Below are 13,109 nucleotides of genomic sequence, written 5' to 3' on the forward strand. Positions count from 1 at the left end.
CGTGTAGAGCCTCATGTGGAGCCTCGTGTGGAGCTTCGTGCAGAGCTTCGTGCAGCTTTATAGTATTTTTATTACAGCTAAAAATTAGGGTCTGCTTAACTAGTAATTTACGGCAATTTACACGAGTAGCCTGTGTGTTTATAGCAATTTACACTAACTTATACGAGTAGCCTGTGTATTTATAGCAATTTGCAGCAATTTACACGAGTAGCCTGCGTGTTTGTAGCAAATTGCTGCAAGTTGCCGCAAATCGCTAAAATCGCGACTTACGCGGGTTTTGCAGACCCTGATTTTCGCTTGCGACAACGTGCCTAAAATTTTTTTTCCTGATGTATTAAAAGTATAGCGTTACTAGTAATTAAAAATCAACTATAGATATAGGGTAATATCTATAGTCGCTAAACGCATAGACTTCCTTACCTGCGTAATTATAACTTAACCGCTAATTTAGCTATATAAATATACCTATAGATATACTATTAGTATAAAAGGCCCGGCTAATTGTTAATTAGCTAGAAAATTATATATTTAGCTAGCCACCTAGGGCAAATTTAAGGATNTTTATAGTANTACTAGCGCTAAGCTAAGNAGATACGCGTATTAAGGGCNACCTACTAATTAAGCTACTAATTAACGCTAACTATAGGGTAATTAGGGCTATTAGGGCCCTAAAAATATATAAAAAAGTCCTCCCTACCTAATTCTTAATTGTAGTAGCGCGTTTACTATTATACCTCTCTATATAAAATAGCGCTAACTAACCATATAAAGATTAATATTACTAATAATACTAAATTATATGCTAACGCGTAGTATATCCTCGCCCTTATATATACCGTAAGGCCTAAGAATATATTTATAATATACAATCTAAAGTAAAAGGAGTTTAAGGTAATACCCCCCCCTTTTAAAAGTATCGCGGCCTATAGCTAACGTATTATCTAACTCTAGGCCTTTTATAAACAGAAGTAGTACTATAATAGTAATACTATTATAGAGGATAAGCTACTTCTTTTCCTTATTAAGAAGGTTATAAGCCAGCCCTTAAAAGGGAAGAGCCGTAAAGCCGATATTAACGTACTCTAAGAGAAGACGCGGCTCTTATAGCGGTTAGTTTATAGCTATATTACTACTCTAATAGACCTTTATTAGATATAGAAACCTATAAAAATAAATAGCCACCTATCTTTACAGGAGGATAGCGTTAGGGAGTACCTAAAGATGCTATCCCTTAGCACGGTAATTGGGGCCCTTAGCTTATCGATAAGAATCGGCCAATTAAATCAACTAAATTTAATGCCCGTACTCAGGAATACGAAGCTTTTAATTTCTTAGTATTTTAATATATAAGCTTAATGTTTGGAGTTAAGTCGTTCTATATAAGGTAGCCAACACTCATCCTCTGCGCAGAGCGGTATCTTATATATACTACAGCCATATTAAGTCCTTAGAGCATGTTCACGCCTCCCCTATTCCTCACTATTACGAGACTTCCTTATAGTATTTAGTAATAGTTCTAATAGAGCTTTCCTAGTCTCTAAACGCTCTGTCTAAGTATGCCTACTAGCCTCTATACAAGCCGAGCAGTTAATAGCCTTATTAAATAGCTTGATCCGTTTGTGTAGCAGTGTAGGGACCTATATAATCTAGTCTGTAGAGCGTTGAGGAGGGTATTCTTATATAGGTGCCTTTTGCTTATAAGTTGAGTGTTCGTATAGGGCGTCGCGGAGGTCCTTTTAAAACTGCTTATAGCCATCCTAGCGGCTTACTCGGCGATCTGTAGGAGTATAAGAAGATAGCTTAAAGCAATTACCCAGTACTATATTAATTAGGAAGTGGAACAGTGGCTTCTAGGTCCTTATATAGGTCCTCTATATATTAAAGTACGAGCGTAATTAATCCGCAATATCTACCCCGCATATATAGTGATTGTAGAAGAATATAAAGGTAGGAATAGGTAATATCTTCTTAACCGCATCGCTAAAGACCTTCCGAGTCTGTCTGGCTCCGCTAGCAGTAAGGGGAAGACGTTTTTACTTTAAATTAACTTTATAGCGACCTGGCGATGTATAACGTCATTAGCTTTTAGCTTTAAGGTTAAGGTGTAATACTTACCATCGTTAACAGTAGACATAAAAAGTACTATATTGGCGTCCTTTTAAGCAAACTCTATCACCTGTAACGGAACCTTGTAGCTTAGACTACAGTGGGTTCTGTTAATAGGCTTAGTATATAGGAACAGATAAGTTAACAACATAATAACAACTAGTAGAGTAGTTGCCTAATAAATTAACTCTAATTGTATTCTAAGAATCACTACGAAGAAAGAACTATCTGGGTAGGAACTATGGTCCTTTAAATACACAACCGTACTCCTAAGAAATCCCTTCGCTATGTAAGGTATGTAAGGTATATAAGGTACGCAAGACGTTCCTTATAGAGCTTATAGAGCTTATTATATAACCTTAGTTACTATTCCTTATTATATAGTTCTACAGGCTCTATTCTGGACTATACCTATATTAACTAACTAGCTTCCTCCAACTCCTCTCTAAGTAGTTATAACATCGTACTTAAAGCGTCCGTAATACTATCTCCCTCCTCCTTATCTTTGTCCTTAAAGATTCCTAGCATCTCTAAGTTATTTACTAGAGGTGTAATATCCGTCTAATTAATTTAGTTAATATCCTTACTTATTATACTTAAGGCCCGTCCTACTTCCCCTGTTAAACGTTGGTCTCGTACCGTGGCGTCTATACTATTATTAGGAGAGATTATACCTTCCTATTCTCATTATATAAAAGGGGGGTTGGTCTATATTGCGATAGCGTTGCCTATTAATTAATAGCTATCCTCTTATACTAAGTGTACGCGAGCGAATATACGATTATTTTATAATATTCGATCCGTTTCTAACGCTAAGTATGCGCGTCCTATTATCCTTAATAGTCTTTAAGTTCCCTAAGTAATTTGTTATAAGGTTTCGTGTTTAATCCGCTGCTATAAAGCTTAATGGTAAACTATTAGAGGCCTTATCTAAGATTTATTAGCTTTAGTATAATAATAAACTTTATCTTACTTGCATTTGTAACAAAGAGCGTTGTGCCCTTAAGGCTTATTAGACCGCTTATGCTCATCTACTCCGTCTTAAAAAGGTATGTAAGAAGGTTTGTTCTAAGGAGTAAAAACTTATAAAATAAGGTTTATAGGAACTTAGTAATAAAAGAACGGATTCTTTTCTAATAGCGAGGGAAACAACTCTAAGTAGTTCAGCAGTCGCTCCTCCTAAGTCCCCCTTAGGTGGCTTATTCTTTAGTAATTTCTCTTTATTAATACTACCTAACCTTTTCTTTTTTAATACTCCTATACCTTTCCTATAGCGTTCTTTAGGTTTTTTAGTAGCTCCTAAGTAGTCTCGTTATAGCCTATCTACTTTACTTTATATTATGTTTTGTTATTAACGTCCTTATAGCTAATAATCTTTAAAACTTACTATTTGTCTTCCTTTTGTCCTTTATATATATCTGCTTTATAGACTAGTGGCTTAATATCTCTATATACTAGCTCTAGCATTATAATATGCTATATAGGGTAGATCTTTATCCTAGCTAGTAGATTTAACTTAAATATAACTAATAAAAATTTTTATGTAATTTTGAAAGGTTCTAGTCTAATATAGTTTAACTTCTTACTTAGTCGTTAACTCTTAAAATTTTTATATAGTAGCTATACTTTATCTCCCTTCTTAAGATCTGGTCCCTTAGATCTCTTAGCATTATAGTACCTTTTTATTCTTTACTATACTACCTTAGCTGTTTTCTTAAGGTAATTATAAAGATTTATTAATGTCTCTATTCTTTCTTTAGCTGTGCTACTTGTTTTCTTTACTTATTGTGGCGATAATAAGGTCCTTAGCTTATATCCATAATTTACCTTAAATAGTGACGTTCCCATTCCTTCTTGTGGTGTTATATTGTATGTAAACTATATAACTAGTAATAGCAATACCTAATTATTCTATATATAATTAATATAATGCCTTAGATACTATTCTAGTGTCTAATTTAGTCTTTCTGTTTAACCGTCTATCTGTGGATAATATGCAGTAGAAGTTGCTGCTTAAACTCTTTACTCTACTAAGAACACTTCCTAGAATACTACTATAAATCTTAGATCTCTGTTTAATATAATCTTACTTAGTGCTCTATATCTTACAAACACTTCCTTAATATAGATTCTAGTAATATCTTCCGCTAATATTTCTTCTATATATACTATAAAGTATCTCTACTTTATAAGCTTGTTTACTATTACTAAGATCGCGTTATAATCTCATTTAGTAATAGGATCTCTTAACTTTAATAACTTAATAATAAAGTCCTATAATATAACCTCCCATGGTCTTTCTGGTATTTTAATAGGTTATAGCCCTCTATATAGCTTATGCCTCGTTAGTTTATTTCTCTAGCAATCTAAATATTTTTTAGTAACCTCTCTTACTAGTCCCTAGATTCTATTAATAATATACTCCTTTTAAAGTCTTAACACTAAGCCTATAGCTCTATTATATCCTTAAGTTAGTCCCTTATAAAATGACTTAATAAACTCCTTTGTAATAGACCTTAGCACGTATATTACTTCTTAATTTTTATACTGCTCTAAGTCTGGATCCTTTACCTATATATTTTAGATCTTTTACGTCTAGTTACTCTTTAGTAATTCGTAGATCTGCTCTTCTCGTATTATTATAATCTTTAGATAATTGTACCTAATTAATCTATCTACGTCTTTTTGTAATAAAGCCCCTAATAGCTTCTTATTATTTTATAGTTTAGCCTTTTTACTTAGAGTATCTGCTTATATATTCTCTATACCCTTAATATGCTAAATCTTAAAATAGTATTTTATAAGCATCTCTGCCCATCTAACTTGTCTACGGTTAAGTTCTTTTATTATTAGAAATCCCATTAAGTTCTTATAATCCGTCTTAACTATAAATAGTTTCTCTATACCTTGTAAGAATGCTCTCTATTTCTTAAGTGCTATAACTATTTCTAATAACTCTTTATTATAGATGTTATAGTTTAACTCTAGTAGTGTTATCTTTTAACTATAATATACTACTAGGTGCTATCTATCTTTATATTTCTATAGAAAGCACGCTCCTAGTATATAGTCTAATGTATCCGTTTCGACCACTATCTCTAACTATAGCTAATATATTTTAAGAACTGGTTCCTAGGTAAACAACTATTTAATTCTTTTAAATAGCTCCCTTTATTCCTCCTCCTATACCTATAGTTCTTCTTTCTTTATTAATTTTATAAATAGCTTAATATTCTTTAACTATTAAGTAATAAACCTTCTGCAGTAATTACAAAACCCTAGAAATAACCTTAACTATATTATATTCTCTAGTTCTTACTAATTTACTATAGCCTTAATCTTCTTTAGATCTATACTAAGTTGGCCTAGTTTAATAATAAATTTAATAAAATCTGTCTTTCTAGTAAAGAACTCGTATTTTTTTAATTGCTACTAGTATCTGTTCTTCTTATAGTCTTTTTAAGACCTATTTAACGTATTCTCTATATTCTTCCTCATTTATTAAGTAGATAATAATATTATTAAGGTATACTATAATAAATTCATCTAAGTGTTCTCTTAATATATTATTAATACGCTTCTAGAACGTTACTAGTGCGTTTATAAGCCCGAATTATATAACTAATAGTTTATATAGTCCTTTCTTTAATCTAAAAGCTACCTTTTATTTATTGCCTTTCTTAATTCTAATCTAATAGTACGCCTATCTTAGATCTATTTTTATAAAGATTTACATATTACCTATCCTGTTTTAGATTTTATTAATTAAGGGTAAAGAATACCTATCCTTCCTAGTAATGCTGTTTAACTATTTATAGTTAATGCACATCCTAAGTTTTCCGTTTTTCTTTAGTATGAATAACACTGGATATCCCGCTAATAACTGTAATAGTCTAATATATCCATTTTATAAGTTCTTCTAGATAAACTCCTTAAGCGCCACTAACTCGGTTTTAGTAAGCTTATAAATTAGAAAGAACTTTAGACTAGTTCCTAGTTTTAACTCTATTTTATAGTCCTATACTATATATTTTAATAGCTTTTTACTTTCTAGCGACTATAACTTTTTACTATATTTATAGTATCTCTTTAGTATATAACTTAATCCCTAATTAGTCTCTTTATATATTACTTTAACTTAGTACTATACCATCTTAGTTTGTTATTATATCTTACATTATTATATATCCCTAATATTAACCTAACCTATAACCTAATTAATCTTTAAATTATATTTCTATAACTAAGGTATTCCTAATACTACCTTATTATTCCCTAATAGTAATATATCAAAAGACATCTTAATTTATCTCCCTTTAATAGTTATCTAAATTAGTCCTATTTCTAGATTAATAATGCCTCCTTTATAGGCTATTAGATCTTCTAAGATTATAACTAGTAGATAAGGGTGCTCCTTTTATCTATATAGTAGCCCTATCCTTTTAACTGCTACTAGTAAGATATAGTTTTACGTTGCCCTACTATCTACTAATACCTTAAACTGCTAATCTTACCAATTAATTTCTAAATTTAGGTGTTATTCTTAAATTCCTTTAAGGGTTTAAGGCTCTACTACTAGTTCCCTCTAGTTTTATAGGCCTCCCCTTTTCCTAATTGTTGGCTGCTAGATCCTGTCTATACTTAGTCTACTTTTAGCTAATACTTAGTTCGCTTCTTTTCTTTAATATACTATAGATAGGTATTCTCTAGATATTCCTACTATTATTATCTATCTAGGTATTCTTCTATAAGGAATCTTTCTAATTAAAGTATTAAGTCTTTTAACTACTAAACTTCTACTAGATGCTAGCCGTGTATATACTTAGCATTTTTATATTGTTACTTATCTGGCGCCTAATATATCCTTATAGAGTATTTCTGGTTTTTCTCTTTTGGATTTCTATATATCTTATATATATCGTCTACGCATGCGATTTATAATAGCATATAGTATACTAAGTGCTTTAGGTTAACTCTTAACTCATCTTTATTCTTAAGTTTAAACCTTTATTATATTGATCTAAATATTATAACTTTATTTATAGGTATTAAAATGCGTCTCTTACTTTTCTAGTCCTCTAATCATTCCTTTAGATTCTTTAATATTATAATTAAGGCTCCCTTAATATAATTTATTGCCTTTTCCATAATTAGGTAGTTTTAGATAACTCTCTTATCTAATTATATATAGAAATCTTCCTACTTATTATTATATCGTTGCCTATACTACTTTTAGTACAGTTATTAAAGTATATACGGCTTATCTATAAAGAAGTATCTTCTTATTACTACATTATAATAGCCCTTTATATGTCGTTCTTTAAATCTAGTTAGAATCCCTAGATCCTCTTTATTCTCTAGTTTAGTAAGCTACTTAGCTTTTAATATACCTATCTTTAGCCTATTAGTAATTGTATAATTACAGCACCTATTGTACCAAACGCGTGCTTACGCGTTCGGTACACCAGGTACGCGTTTACGCGTTTAGTGCACTAACCACTCGCTTACGCGTCTGGTGCACTTATAAAGCACTAACTAATTAGGGGGGAGGTGCATTAGTATATAGACCACGTAGTCTGCTTTATACAATTGACAGTCACCATCTAAACAAGTATATGATACTACATGTATTTCGTGCCCGTGGATACAACTTACTTGTGCTATTAAGTTAGTACAAACACTAATCAGTAAGCGCGTATAGATCAGTAATTACTTAATACCTCCCCCTGAGCAATATATACGATAGCAACTACCCATTTAGACTCCTAGTATAACCTACTAGAAGGTCGGAAGTCGGGGATTACGGACTTATCTCTAACTCTATATACTTATTTAAGTTTTAGTATGGTTTACTAGAAGTATAATAGACGCGAATATAGACCTATACGGAACCCCCTACCCTTAAACCTTAAACCCCTATCCCTACTATACCCTCTTTTAATACCTCCGACCTCTTTTTAGACCCCTTATAGAGACCCCTTACCCTTCTATAAACTACTACGGACCTATTAATCGCCTTTATAAACTGTTACAAGACCTTACAAAAACCCCCTACCCTCCTATAAACCACTACGGACCTACTAATTGCCTTTATGGACTATTACAAGACCTTACGGAAACCCCCTACCCTTTTATAAACCGTTACGGACCTATTAATTGATTTTACGGACCGCTATAAGACCTTCCCTACCCGCAATATACTATACTATACTATATAGTATAGTAGACCTAAGGAAGCAAGTTAATAAAGGCCAAGAAAAGTAGAGGTAGGGAGTCAACCTTACGTCTATAATTAATGTCAACAACTATATTAAATTTAAAGTTCTTAAATACGGATATTTTAAGCTTATAAAGAATAATAACCTATAGGAGTAATACTAGGAAGACTTTGCGGACTTTACGGAAGCTATTTTTAAGGCTTGCGACCGTATAGCTACCTATAACTTATAAACCCTTTTACGTTACTAAGGTGTATGGGTTAACAAGCGAGCTACTATTGCATAGTCTTTATATAATATACTATATAAAAAGGATTAAATAGAATAGACTAAAGAGGAAACCCTAGACTATATTAATACCAATGGATTCTTTACCTCTTATAAACTTAACGGGATCTTTGGTCTTATAGGACCTTTAATATATATAAATCCACCACTGCCTAGAGAAATAAGACTTTTGCTATATATAACATTAAAGAAAGAACTGGACGAGACGTTAAAGGAAGAGACTATTAAGACGTTAGATAAGGACAAGACTTAAATAGACTCTAGAAATCGACAAGTAGACCTTAGTGGAAATTAAGACTAAGCAAATAATTAAGAGAACGCAATAAGCCCACAAGCCTTAAAGGACGATCCTCTACCTAACCTACCTACCCTAGCTACTACAACTGCTCTGCCTATACAAGCTCCGTCTATACAAGCTCCGTCCATATAAGCTCCGTCTATACAAGCTCCACCCGTATAAGCTCCGCCCGTGTAAGCTCCATCTATACAAGCTCCGTCTGCGCAAGCTTCGTCTACATAAGTTCCGCCCGCGCAAGCTCTGCTATCTGCGCAAGCTCCGCCTATACAAGCTCCGCCTGTACAAGTTCCGCCTACACAAGCCCCGTCTGCGCAAGCTCCGCCTACACAAGCTCCATCCGTATAAGCTCCGTCCATACAAACTCCGCCCGCACAAGCTCCGCCCCTGCAAGCTCCGCCTGCGTAAGCTCTGCCTACGCAAGCCCTATCTACGCAAGCTCCGTTTATACAAGCTCCGCCTATACAAGCTCCGCTAGCTTCACCCTTTTTGTTAACTAAAGCTAAGGAGCCGCGGCAGCCGAGCTTGTATAAACCCCCGTAACCTACCTAGCGACAATACAACTCCTAGCAATTACTACCTATAGCAACCACCTCTACCCTCCCCCTAGTAACTACTTTTACCCTACCTAGTCTTCCTCCTACCTAGTATCTTTACCCTAGTACTAATAAAGCCTTCGCTATGGACTTATAATACCTGTAAACTAACTTAGATGCCTACTTTACGGACCGCTGCTACCGCTAGCAGTACCGAAATCTACCGCCTACACTACCGTTTTGACTACTTGTTAGCTATAAAAGCTGTTAATAATACCGCTGGCCCTAACGGACTAGTACCTACCCTCTTAGTTTATGGAGCCTACCTAAGGATAAGCAACCTAGGCCCTTTTACCCCGTCTATTACGGAATGAGCAGCTATAATACAAAAGGTAATAGCCGAAATAGTTAAATTACGGGCTAAATAAACTATTAATAACGCCTTATACTACCGCAACGGACTTAATATAACCTTAGTATATAACCTTCTACTTAACTCTAAAGTCCTTATATAGCGTAAAAGCGGTAGTTAGAATGGACCTTACCGTCTACTGGCTGTAGAAAATAAGACGTGCTGTGTATAGCTTCCTAGCGGGCTAACTAGCTTTAGAAGCACGTCCGTAAAACCCTACTTTCGGCCCAAAAATACCTATGACGTTAAGCTAGACGAACTAGAAGCAACCGCCGAACTAGATAAATTAGAAATAACTGCCGAATTAGATAAACTAGAGGCACTTTTGCCTACCCTAGAGGTCCTTTAGAAACCTACTAAACCTACTAAACCTACCATAAAGCGTAGCTGAGGACGCCCCCGTAAGAATCCTGTAACGGAGAACCACCTAACCTCTGTAGGCATATCCGTAAAGTAATCTCCGCCTATAGATATATTAGTTTTAGTATAGGAAACCCCTTTTACAAACTTATAGCGTAAAGAGATTAACGGACTACTTAAAAAGGGTATCTTTGCAATTATAACAGAGAGAGACGTTCCGTAAGGCGTCCGTATATTTAACTTACGCTTTATTAACAAGATTAAGCACCCTAGTACTAATAAAGCCTTTAAGAAATTAAGGCTCATTATATAAGCTTATAATAACTAGGGAAAGGACCTAGTCCTTATGTAATCGCCTATAATTTAACGGGTTAGTTAATAGATTATACTCGTACTTACGCCTAGACTATAGCAAACTAAATCCGTAGCCCTTTACTTACAAAATATTTTATAAGCCTACGTGTAGTCTAATACCTACCTAAGTAGGGATATCTTTATACAACTACCCTATGAGCTTAACCTATAACTAGGAATAATTTTACGGGTTATAAAACCTCTTTATAGAGTACTAGAAGCTAGGAACTACTAGTTTAAGATATACTACTAGCATTACGTTAGTAAGCTTAAAATGGAACAGTCGACCTATAACCCCTACCTCCTATATAGCCTATTAAACGGCTTTGGTATTATTAGACTCTAAACAGACGATACCCTCTTTTTAGTAGACTAAATATTTGCGGACGCTAAAGAGACTAAACTATAAGAAGCTAAGTTCCTGGCAAAGCCGCGAGAGTAGTTAACTAAGTAGACTCTAATTAAGTTTAATGGAGGCTTAATTATACAAAAGGGCAACTTAATCTAGCTGACCTAGGAACGCTAAGCTTAAAACTTAAAGCTTGTTATAGTAAAGCCTACGGACCTTACCAGTTCCTATAGAGAGACCTATAAGATTGTAAATATAAAGGACTAATACGCTGTATAGCGTGCAAGAGGCGCCTATATTGCTATAGTCTACTAACCTAAATCTGCCTATAACTTGTCCTTTGTGGCCTAGGTAGTAGATCCACAAAAAGAAAATATTAAGCAGCTTAATAAGCGTATTTAGTAGTAAATTGACAATGCAGTAAGGGGACTTACTTTTGTACCACTAGACCTAAGTTCCCTTAGCTTACTAGTATTTATAGACGCCTCCTTTACTAATAATAAAGACCTATTATTATAAATTGGCTTTATAATTATATTTACGGACTATAATTAGGACGTAAATATACTGTACTAGTCTTTAATTAAGTATAAATAAGTAACCCGTAGTGTACTAGCTTCTAAATTATATATACTAGCTTATAGATTTAATATAGTAGCTGTAATTAAATTAACGGTCTAGAAGATTCTATAATTGGAGTAGTTACCCCTAGTTTTATGCACTAATTTAAAGTCCCTTTATAACTGCCTAGTTAAACTAGGTATGATATAAGAGAAGAGGCTTATAGTCGACCTAATGTGCTTATGTTAGGCCTATGAACGACGTAAGATTACGGAGGTTAAATAGATTAGCAGTGGAGACAACCTAGTGGACGCTATGACTAAGGCAAAGCTGTATTAAGCCCTTAAAACCCTAATTAATATAAATAAGCTTAACCTAAAAGTTATAGAATGGGTAGAACGGGACTAATGGAGTACCTATGGTATGTCTACGGCCCGTTAGAAGGCCGTACGGCTTGTTGTACGGTATAGGTGGAAAACGGTAGAAAGCTACGGTGGGACTTGGTAGACTTACATAACCTACCAAATTTTGTAGGGTGGTTGAATTAACTAATCACCAATTTCTATCCCCGGGATAGAAAATCGCTATTGGTTCGCTTAGCACTAGCGCCTTAATAGCCCTTAAAATCTGACTTATGGCTTATCTACTGCCCGTCAAAAGGCCGTACGGTTTATTTTACGGACTGTAAGCAGAACTTACGGCTAGCTTGGGGCACTGTTTAGAAGGCAGCCTAGACGGCACCTTGGGGAGATTTCCTATGTATTTTCCTTTGTGTTCTATGGTTTTATTAAAGCAATTACGAAGGCTATATACAGGTGGTTTTATTTTTTAAGTACTGCCAGTGTATAATTACAGCACCTGTTATACTAAACGCGTGTTTATGCGTTTGGTACACCAGGTACGCGTTTACACGTTCAGTGTACCAACCACTTGCTTACGCGTTTGGTGCACTTATAAAGCACTAACTAATTAGGGGGGAGGTGCATTAGTATATAGACTACGTAGTCTACTTTATATAATTGACAGTCACCATCTAAACAAGCATATGATACTACATGTATTTCGTGCCCGTGGATACGACTCACTCGTGCTATTAAGTTAGTACAAACAGTAATTCTTTTTTTTTATTTTTTATTTTATTTATATCCATTGTATTATACTATGTACAATACTGCGCATGCAGCCTCTAGGCTATGGCGCTATAGTCCTATATACATGAATCCCTTAGGGCAGCTTAATATGTACTAGTAACTATGTCCTAGTAGTTTATAAGCCCCTAAACTAGGGGTTTATAGTTCCTTAGTAAAATACTAAGTTATAAGCAACTACTAGGGAATGAGAAAACGGTAGAAAACTATAAGAAATAAGAAATCCTAACGCCTTTCCCTGTCCTTTTGTAATTTATTTCTGTCCTTTTGCTTACTAATATCTCTTTTCTAGGAGCCTAGTAGGAGTTACCTCCTATAGATCCTGCTGTTATTAGCNACTTTCTAGTAGCTATCTCTGTCCTACTTAGAAATAGNAAAAGCGCCTCTCTTCCTTTTTGTGTACAAAATAGCTTCTTTAGAGAGAGAGAAGAGCCTAGTTTCTTTCGCATTTCTCTTCTTTCTTCCCTATATAGGTTGCAGTC

This window comes from Cenococcum geophilum, assembly GCF_001692895.1.
Source record: "Cenococcum geophilum 1.58 unplaced genomic scaffold K441scaffold_44, whole genome shotgun sequence".
Classification (NCBI taxonomy): Eukaryota; Fungi; Ascomycota; class Dothideomycetes; order Gloniales; family Gloniaceae; genus Cenococcum; species Cenococcum geophilum.